Raw genomic sequence first — 9,402 nt, forward strand, 5'->3', positions numbered from 1 at the left:
GTTTCATATTGTGGCGGGTCAGGACTGTTTGGGTTTTGTTTGACAGCTATGTTCTGTAGTTCCAGGTGGCAGCGTTACGGTTGCCATGGTAACAGGGCTCTCTCTCTGCGTGTTTCCTGGGTGAGAGAGCGCCTGTTGTTGTTGTGCTAAGCTAATAGGCAGAATGCTACAGGTATAGCTCTAAAGAATGTAGCATCATAGGCAGTGTAGTCCGTGCTGCAGGGAGAATGGACTGTCATACCCGTTATGTGTCTGTGAGCGAGGGAGGGAGAAAAAGGAAAAGTACGAGCTGTCATCGAGCAGAAACGGGAGCTGGAAGCATGTAAATATAATAATAACCACTGCAGCCAAGAAGAGTGCCTGACGAGCCCAGTTGTAAGTAAGCTATTAAGACTTGACTGTACACCGTGTTCGTGTTTTCCTCTGAAACAATAAGTTCCGTTGGAGCAGCCTTTCAGCGCCTCTCTCTGTCTTTCGCTAGCAAAGTTGACCCAGACAACAAAGTAAAGCTAGTTTTCAGCTACAAGCCCAACACGAACCCCACGTATTAGCCAGAGGTCCTTTTACTGCGGTTCAGAGCCGCGAACCTTCAGTAACAGTAATAAATCACAGCAATAGTACATTCATGTAGTTGTAAACAGCATGATAATATGTTAAGTAATCCAAAGTATTCAGAATACATTACTCTCATTGAGTAACGTAACGGAATATGTTACAGAATACATTTTGGGGCATGTATTCTGTATTCTGTAATGGAATACATTTTAAAAGTAACCTTCCCAACACTGACTATCAGAAATACAAACATTCCCAGAAGACTGAAATTTACATTTTTGGACTACAGCTTCATGGGACAGTGTAATAGTTCTGGACAAGTTCTTTGGTATTATGTTGATATCTCAGTGAGATATATTGTATCTTAGCATGCATCACTGACATGCTTTAGTAAAAACTTGTATAAAACTTGTATAAAACAGCATGTCTTTTATCCTGTCTTCCTTCTCTCACCCCAACTGGTCGTGGCAGATGGCCGCCCCTCCCTGAGCCTGGTTCTGCTGGAGGTTTCTTCCTGTTAAAGGGGAGGTTTTCCTTCCCACTGTTGCCAAAGTACTTGCTCATAGGGGGTCATATATCAGGCACTATAGCGGCTAAGATGAGAGAATAAGAGACAGAACATCATCCACTCTGGTCCTGAATACAGTACTCTTTTCCCACTATTCACTAACGACTGCACAGCTATCCGCTCATCAAAAAACGTTCTGAAGTTTCCAGACAACACCACTATAGTCAGTCTTATAACAAACGATGAAATCCTCCACAGGGAGGGGATCCAGCACCTGCCCCAGTGGTGATACTGAACAATCTGCTGCTTAACACCAGCAAGGCCAGTAGACTATGGAAGGTTCAGGAGGACAGAGCAGCCACCTCACCTCATCCAAGGGGAGGTGGTGGAGTGTGTGGATAACATCAAATTCCAGATCTGACTTGGCCACTGAACACCTCCTTTCTGGTGAGGAAGCTTCCACAAAGACTCTTCTTCTTCAGGAAACTGAAGAGGGCTGGACTCTCCCCCCAGTTGCTCAGAACTTTTACAGAGCTATTATCGAGAACATCCTCTGCCACAGTACGACTGTGGTACAGCATCTTTTTTTTTTTTTTGTATTTTCTTTATCACAGAGGGCACCTCTGTAATTTTTGTTATGTTCTAGCAACATCCATCCATCCATTCACCTCCACTTATCCTTTTCAGGGTTGCTGGAGCCTATCCCAGCTGTCATAGGGCGAGAGGTGGGGTATACCCTGGACAGGTCGTCAGTCTGTCGCAGGACTAACACACAGGGCAGACAACCATTTGCACTCACATTCACTCCCGCATTCACACCTATGGGCAATTTAGATTTTTCAATTAACCTAGCCCCACAAAGCAACTATTGACAATAAATAAATAAATCTGAAATCTAAATATGCAACATGAAATCTGTACTGGTGGTTAATTGTCTTTGCTTGCCTTTCTGTACATATATTTACATGTCAACATGTCACATTGCATACATGTGCATATCATGCGTCACAGCAAACCTACTGGTGAATAAAGCCCTCTTCACGTTTGACTGCTTGTTTCTATTTTTCCTAGACCTCTGCTTTTGGAAAACTGTGAGGTTTTGTTTTTGGCAAAAGTTCACTTTGAACTGCATGGCCTGTCTCCTATATTTAGTTTCACCTGCCACCAAACAGTTGCTCTGTACAGAAATGTTATAGTCATAATGTCAGTGGAGAAAATGTGAGCATATTACTGCATCCCAGCTTTATGTTGAGCAAGCTTAAATTATGAATAAGCTTGTGCACTGTGTCAATCAAATGTTTGCAACAGGCAAAAAGATGTTGTAGTGACCATGTATTCAGGAATATTTGCTGTTGTTATTTCATTTTCCCTTATAGCCCTACTCTTGTCTGTTCCTGCTTCCTGAACCAGAGGGCATGAGGGAACAAGATGCTCTTCTTACAGTAACACACAAATCCCTCACCACTAACTCGTGCATCTCTTTCCAGCATGACGCAGCAGTAGCCTGTCAGCTGTATTATTGCAACATCCTACTGAGTCTCAGCAGAGGTGATCTGAAACAAAAATTCAGCAGGGCCATCGTGTGAAGGCATATGAAGGTTTTCACCATATTGAATTTTATCTAGACTTATTGTGGCCAAAACAAATTAATATTACAGGTTGAATCTATCTATCTATCTATCTATCTATCTATCTATCTATCTATCTATCTATCTATCTATCTATATATATATATATATATATATACACACACACATAGACACACACGATATGTGTGTGTTCCTTATGCTCGGGTCCGCTTCCAAAGGCAGTTTGAGGGTTCTGCACAGTATCTTAGGGCGTTTTCACACCTATACGTAGTTTACCCTTGTCCGAATTGGTTGACGAGTTTGTGAGTTTGCAGCTTTCCCCCTTGGTTTGGTTTGTTTTCACATAGAGAAAAAGCCACGTGAGCTCCCAGGGAACCACAAACCATGTGAGAATGTTCAGTTACCTCTATGGCCAGATGTGTCTTTGTGGGGAGCAAGAAAAGAGGATACAAGAAGAAAGCGCTCTGTTCTGGGCAGAGACCTATGGTGCCGTGGCTTGAATCTATTGGAGACACTATTGCAGTTTCAAGGTTACAGATCCTAATTCTCAGATTATCATCGGGACCATTTTGAACTTTATCTTCCACATTTGCTCCAGCTCTTCCTTCTGGTACTTCTCTATTTTCTCATCTTTAAAATCATGATTACCACATCTACCACAACTGCACCACTATGTCTGGCTGGTTGGCCAGTAGCTGCTTGTTTGGGACTTGAAGTCCCACAGGACCTTTGCCCTGTTGTTCCCCACCCCCTTTGGTGGAGTCTCTTTGGGGACTTCTAGTCCATATGGAGCACAGATGTTCCTGTACACTATCCCGGCCACCTGAATTTTCTTCTAAGTGTACGCTCTCTTAGCTTGCATTTCACACACAGCTACTATGTGCTGTATAGTCTCTAGGGCACCAATCTGCAACTTGTGTCCTGTTGCCTGTGGTAGACTACTGCCTCTCTGGATCTGATGCTTAGGGCCTCCACCTGTGCCATGTGTGGGGCAATTTTCAGGCCTTGCTCAGATCTGCCTGCCAGGTCTTAGCCCTGGTATACTGCTGATCCTCTGGTGTTATTTCCAATTCCTTTCTGAGCTGTGCTCATGTATTCACTCATGTGCCTACTCAGTTTGGTTGCTATGATGTCTGATAGGAGCTTCTATGCCATGGAAAGAAAGGCAAAAGGCTGATGTTATGAGATCCTTCATTACCAGAATTGTTCTGCTCTGTGTTAGTTGGAGGAGTACCTTCTGTTAGCAGACCCCTTATTTGTGCTGCCAGGTGATCCAAGATTAGAATAGCTTCTTCAGCCAGTAGGCACGGATCATGTCACGTCCTGGTGCTGCACAGCTCTTCATTCTGGAGACTTGTTGTTGGATGTCTGTCTTGGTGGCGTATATAGCTCTGGGAGGTTGCTATGGTCTGATTGTGGCTTTACCAGCCACTTGGCACTGGTGTTATTTAAAGCTTCTTGTTTCCTGATATTCTTCCAGTTTCAGCTCTGGGTAAGTTTACCCTATTCCCCCGATACATGCTGGATGGATCTTTGGAGAACAGGCTATTTATTGTCTTGGCCTCTGCTTCTCTGGTATATGTTTTCAATGTAGTGGCCAGAGCCTTTGTTACAGTTATTAGAGCCTGAATTAGTTCTTTCCAAGATGAGCTCTATAGGCTCCTCATATTCATGCGTTTTTTGTTGTTGTTTTTTTTTAGAATTTGGAGCCGAAATGTAAACCAGCAGCCTGGGGGTAGCAGTCTTACTCTCAGTGGCCAGATGCGTCTTATGTCAGATGCATTTAGGCTTCGTTATTACATTATATATGTAGTATGACCATGTCTAAACTGACAGGCAGGAGGAAGAAAAAAAGAATGAAGGGGGTAAAAAATATGAGAAAATATAATAAAGGGATAGAGCACAAATAGAAAAGCACAATGTATCACAAACTGCTGCACCTGTAAGAAGTGAGCAAGTGTCTGTGTATGTGCCTTTGTCATAAATTGTACTTGATAAAAAGGGTGGGAAAGCACAATAATGTCCCCAGGAGCCAGAGGCAGACACAGATAGATCCAGGAGATCCGGGCCAACTGCAGCCCCCCCTGAGGCCTCACATCCTGATGACAACCGCACGTCCATCCCAGCACGAGGAGGAGGAAACCCCCAGACGGGAGCCATGTAGGTGTTCTTTTCAATGTTAAGTCCATCAGCTTTTCTCTGATTTATTCACCTTCAGAAGTGAATTTCTTTAAAAAAAACAAACACACATTAGTGCTCTGTTCTCAACCACTGCAGAATCAGAGTATTTTTGTAGTTGGAATGAGTTGTACTGAAAGTCTAGGGGCATACAAGTTGAACAGGAAGACAGCCATAAGGAGCTCCTGACATGTTCATCTCGAAATCAGACAGAGCACTGCCCAGTCTCACATATTGTGGTCTGTTAGGCAGAAATTAGTCAGTTTGATGGTAGCGTTTACTGACACACACACATATATATATATATGTATATATTTTACTTCCGATTATTAGATGAGCTACTCAACCTCATTTTTCAGAAGTAATGAAAAACAGCAAGAAACACAACAGTTGCTGCAACAGACTGCCAGTTACCACAGAGCTCCTTTTTTATGTATATTTTTTATGAAATTACTAGGATTATCATGCTGCTGCAGTCTTTTTCCCCTCCTAGCAACACCAGAAAAAGTAACAGTTTAGCAGGTGATAGCAAAAAGGAACCTAAATAAAGAAACACCAGTTGCGTTCAGCACTTGCCTTTGACTACACTGGTGTTTTCACTGACACAATAACCTCTTTTAGAAAGTTAACTCATTTTGGGACTTTTCAATGAACACTTCAGATCGTTTACACATTTAACTTTCAGCACTGGCTTCATATGAGACTTCAACTACTTCCAACCTTTTACTTGAATTCAGTACTTGTGTGTCTACTAACAGTAACTTCAGTTAATGAAACTTTCTTTCAGTATTTTCTTCTATTGATTCTTAAATACCAATTTAATTAAAATCATTTGATTAGTGTTTAGGTTATCACCCATCTTGTTGCTGTGATTTAGAAATGTATTCCATGGTCTGTACCTTAACATCAGTGTTGGCTGAGTTTGCACAAGACACATAATAGATGCTTTTAAGTCTGCTTTGCTTGCTGGCTTGTTAGCAGCGTCTTGTCATTAAGGAACCATAGTTTGTATATTCCAGCATGCTGCACAGACTTTGACCTTTTTCTGCCACTATGAAATCACGTAGATGTTTCTCAGATGCTCTTCCATGAAAATTAATTAAACAGAAACAAACCACTGATATGCTAATAATCACAGAACATTTGTCAGAGCTTTCCCTTGCAATTCTGCATCAGAAACTAGAGCAGTTACTGTTCTTTCCCTCCCTCGCTCTTATTAGTGCCCCTCTAAATAGACCTGCAGTAAAATTATGAATGGGAAATGATTGTGTTGAGTGCTATTTCAAATAGCAAAGTGATTCATGATCTCAATTAGCATGCTTAAGCTGTTAATGTAGCTGAATTGCAGTATGTAATTACATAAGACATGAAATAAAGTAAACAAAGAAAAACATTGGTGTAAGAACATGTGGCTTTTTCCTCCTCTAACATTGCTTTAATGATTGCAAGGAGACATCACTCAGTTCTTAAATGACTGCCTGCAGCTGATTTGAAGACCAAGCAGGGATTCATGCAAATTAATGAAATTGTAAATGGCACATGATGCAATTTATGGATCTAACAAGATCAGATCAAGCAAGATATCATGACCCAAATTCTGTCCATTATTAAAAACTGCAACATCCCTCTCTCTGCCACTGCTAGCCTATTTATGTCATCCAGTTTCCATGGCTACCATGCCATAGATAAAACATAAAGCACCAGTGTTGGGGAATAACGGAATACATGTACCGCCGTTACGTATTTAAAATACAAAATATGAGTAACTGTATTCCGTTACAGTTACCGTTTAAAAAGGTGGTATTTAGAATACAGTTACTTTGTTGAAATAAATGGATTACACAGCGGTACTTCCCTGTTTCATATTGTGGCGGGTCAGGATTGTTTGGGTTTTGTTTGACAGCTACGTTCTGTTGTTCCAGGTGGCAGCGTTACGGTTGCCATGGTTACAGGGTGACGCTCTCTCGGCGTTTCCTGGGTGAAAGAGGCCTTTTTGTTGTTGTTGTGCTAAGCTAATAGGCAGAATGCTACAGGTATAGCTCTAAAGAATGTAGCATCATGGGCAGTGTAGTCCGTGCTGCAGGGAGAATGGACTGCCATACCGTTATGTGTCTGTGAGCGAGGGAGGGAGAAAAAGGAAAAGTATGAGCTGTCATCGAGCAAAAACGGGAGCTGGAAGCATGTAAATATAATAATAACCACTGCAGCCAAAAAGAGTGCCTGACGAGCCAGTTGTAAATAAGCTATTAAGACTCGACTGTACACCGTGTTCGTGTTTTCCTCCAAAAACAATAAGTTCTGTTGGAGCAGCCTTTCAACGCCTCTCTCTGTCTCTCGCTAGCAAAGTTGACCCAGACAACAAAGTAAAGCTAGTTTTCGGCTACGAGCCCGACACAGAACCCACTGTATTAGCCACAGGTCCCTTTACTACGGTTCGGATCCGCGGACCTTCAGTAACAGTAATAAATCACAGCAATAGTACATTCACGTAGTTGTAAACAGCATGATAATATATTAAGTAATCCAAAGTATCCAGAATACATTACTCTCATTGAGTAACGTAACGGAATACGTTACAGAATACATTTTGGGGCATGTATTCTGTATTCTGTAATGGAATACATTTTAAAAGTAACCTTCCCAACACTGTAAAGCACACACAGTTTTCCAATGCAACCTCAACTTTCCCTTCCAGTGAGGAGAGGGATGACATTACTCCGCTGCATTCAGTACTGCGCTTCAACAAAGGCAATTCAGGATTGCGTATTACATCATCATATATATGAATAAGAGAACATAGTTTGCATTCTGATTTGGTTTAGGTTTGAGAAGGCAGAACAAAACATACACTACACTACACTTGAATTGCAACAATAAAACTAAAATATTATACAAGTATTACTGAACCTCAACCTGCGTGCAAGCATTTAACAAATCAAAATGTGACCTAGAGCACTTTTGCAGATATCTTACATTAACATGTTTTCTCTATAGTTGTGTTTATACAACTATGGAATCTTCTGTACAAAAACTTGGGAAGTGTGCCAGGATATTGGAAAATGTGAGAGCTTGAACAAGCCTATTCTGAAAGAACACATTTTATAATTGTGTGGTCACAGTTAAACAGATGTAGAAACTACTGAGCTAAGGTTGAGTGTCAAACCTTACAAAGGACCTAGAACAGCTTTTTGGTAACAAAATGTTGATGTCAGCTGAAGTAAAGTCCTTTCAAGTGCAATGAAATTAAATGTACCGGCACTAGAATCAAAATCAATCACGTGCCAGGTGCCCTATTACTTTAATATTGTTTTTTTTAGTTTGATGACATATATCGCTATGTTTTTGCACTTAACTTTACCAAAATTGGTTTGTGACCAGAGTTCAGGTTTGGTATTAGTTGTGTTACTAAAGAATATACAAACTATTTTCCAGCTACATGCTGTTTTATTTTTTAAATTTAAGTCCTAACCAGTTGCAGACATGAAGGTTTCCTTGTGAAAATAAAACATCATATAATTACAAAATACAATTCAGCCAACGACACACAAGCTCTGTGGACAGAAGCCTTCCTTCCTTGTTTGCACACACAAATAAACCATCAAACTGGATTTCCTACAGCTGGCCAAACCTTACATGGCCTTCTGAGACAAAAGAGAGCTGGACAAAGCTGGCAACAACCTTCTGTCTTCCTTGTGTTTACCAGTTCAGTGAGGAGTAGCTTGCACACACACACACACACACACACAGAGGGAGAGAGAGAGAGAGAGAATACCTGGCAAGAGAAGAAAGATGACATCACTTCTCTACAATAAAGTGAGTCATTGTTCCCTATTTAGCTTTCAACTTCAAACACAAGCAGCACCCTCACTAATGCCCCTCCACCAAAAAAAACCCCTTTGTCAGAATTTGGAGCTGAAATGTAGACCAGCAGCCAGGGGGGTGGTTGGGGGGGGGAGGGGGGGGGGTCAGAGGGGGTCCTTACTGTCAATGGCCAGATGCGTCTTATGTGAGACAGATTTGGTGGCCAAATTAGCTCCACTCAAAAGAGCGCACATTGCACAAAATTGATATAGTGTAGCGTGTGAAAATAGGCATTCACACTCATTGTGGCAATCAGTAGGCAGAGCATGTATGGTTCTTTATCTGAGGAAGAATAGATCCACAGCTATGTGGCTCCATTACAAAGACTGTGTGTTTAGTACCACCTGCTGTCTGCCTGGAGGCACTGCGGCAGAGATTCAGATTTGGGCTCAAAATTCTGCTGTTTAAAATGTCTGTAATGTCTTGTTTTTCATCATGTTATGAACTACAATGACAGAATATTTTAATTGTTTTACTGGATACATGAATAAATGATTAATGATATTTCCCCACTCTGCACCAACAAGACATATTATTCCCTAAGTAAACATAAATTTTCTTTGATACAAGCTTTAGAGTTTGTTGATTATTCTATTAACTGGAGTGTCTGTCTTAACATGCAGATTTTAGTGATTCAGTGGCTGCAGCATCGTTGTAGCTTTTGGTTTGCATTATAGCCTCTTTGGATTATTATGTTTAGATATCATATAT

Source organism: Neolamprologus multifasciatus, chromosome 15 (assembly GCF_963576455.1).
Source record: "Neolamprologus multifasciatus chromosome 15, fNeoMul1.2, whole genome shotgun sequence".
Lineage (NCBI taxonomy): Eukaryota > Metazoa > Chordata > Actinopteri > Cichliformes > Cichlidae > Neolamprologus > Neolamprologus multifasciatus.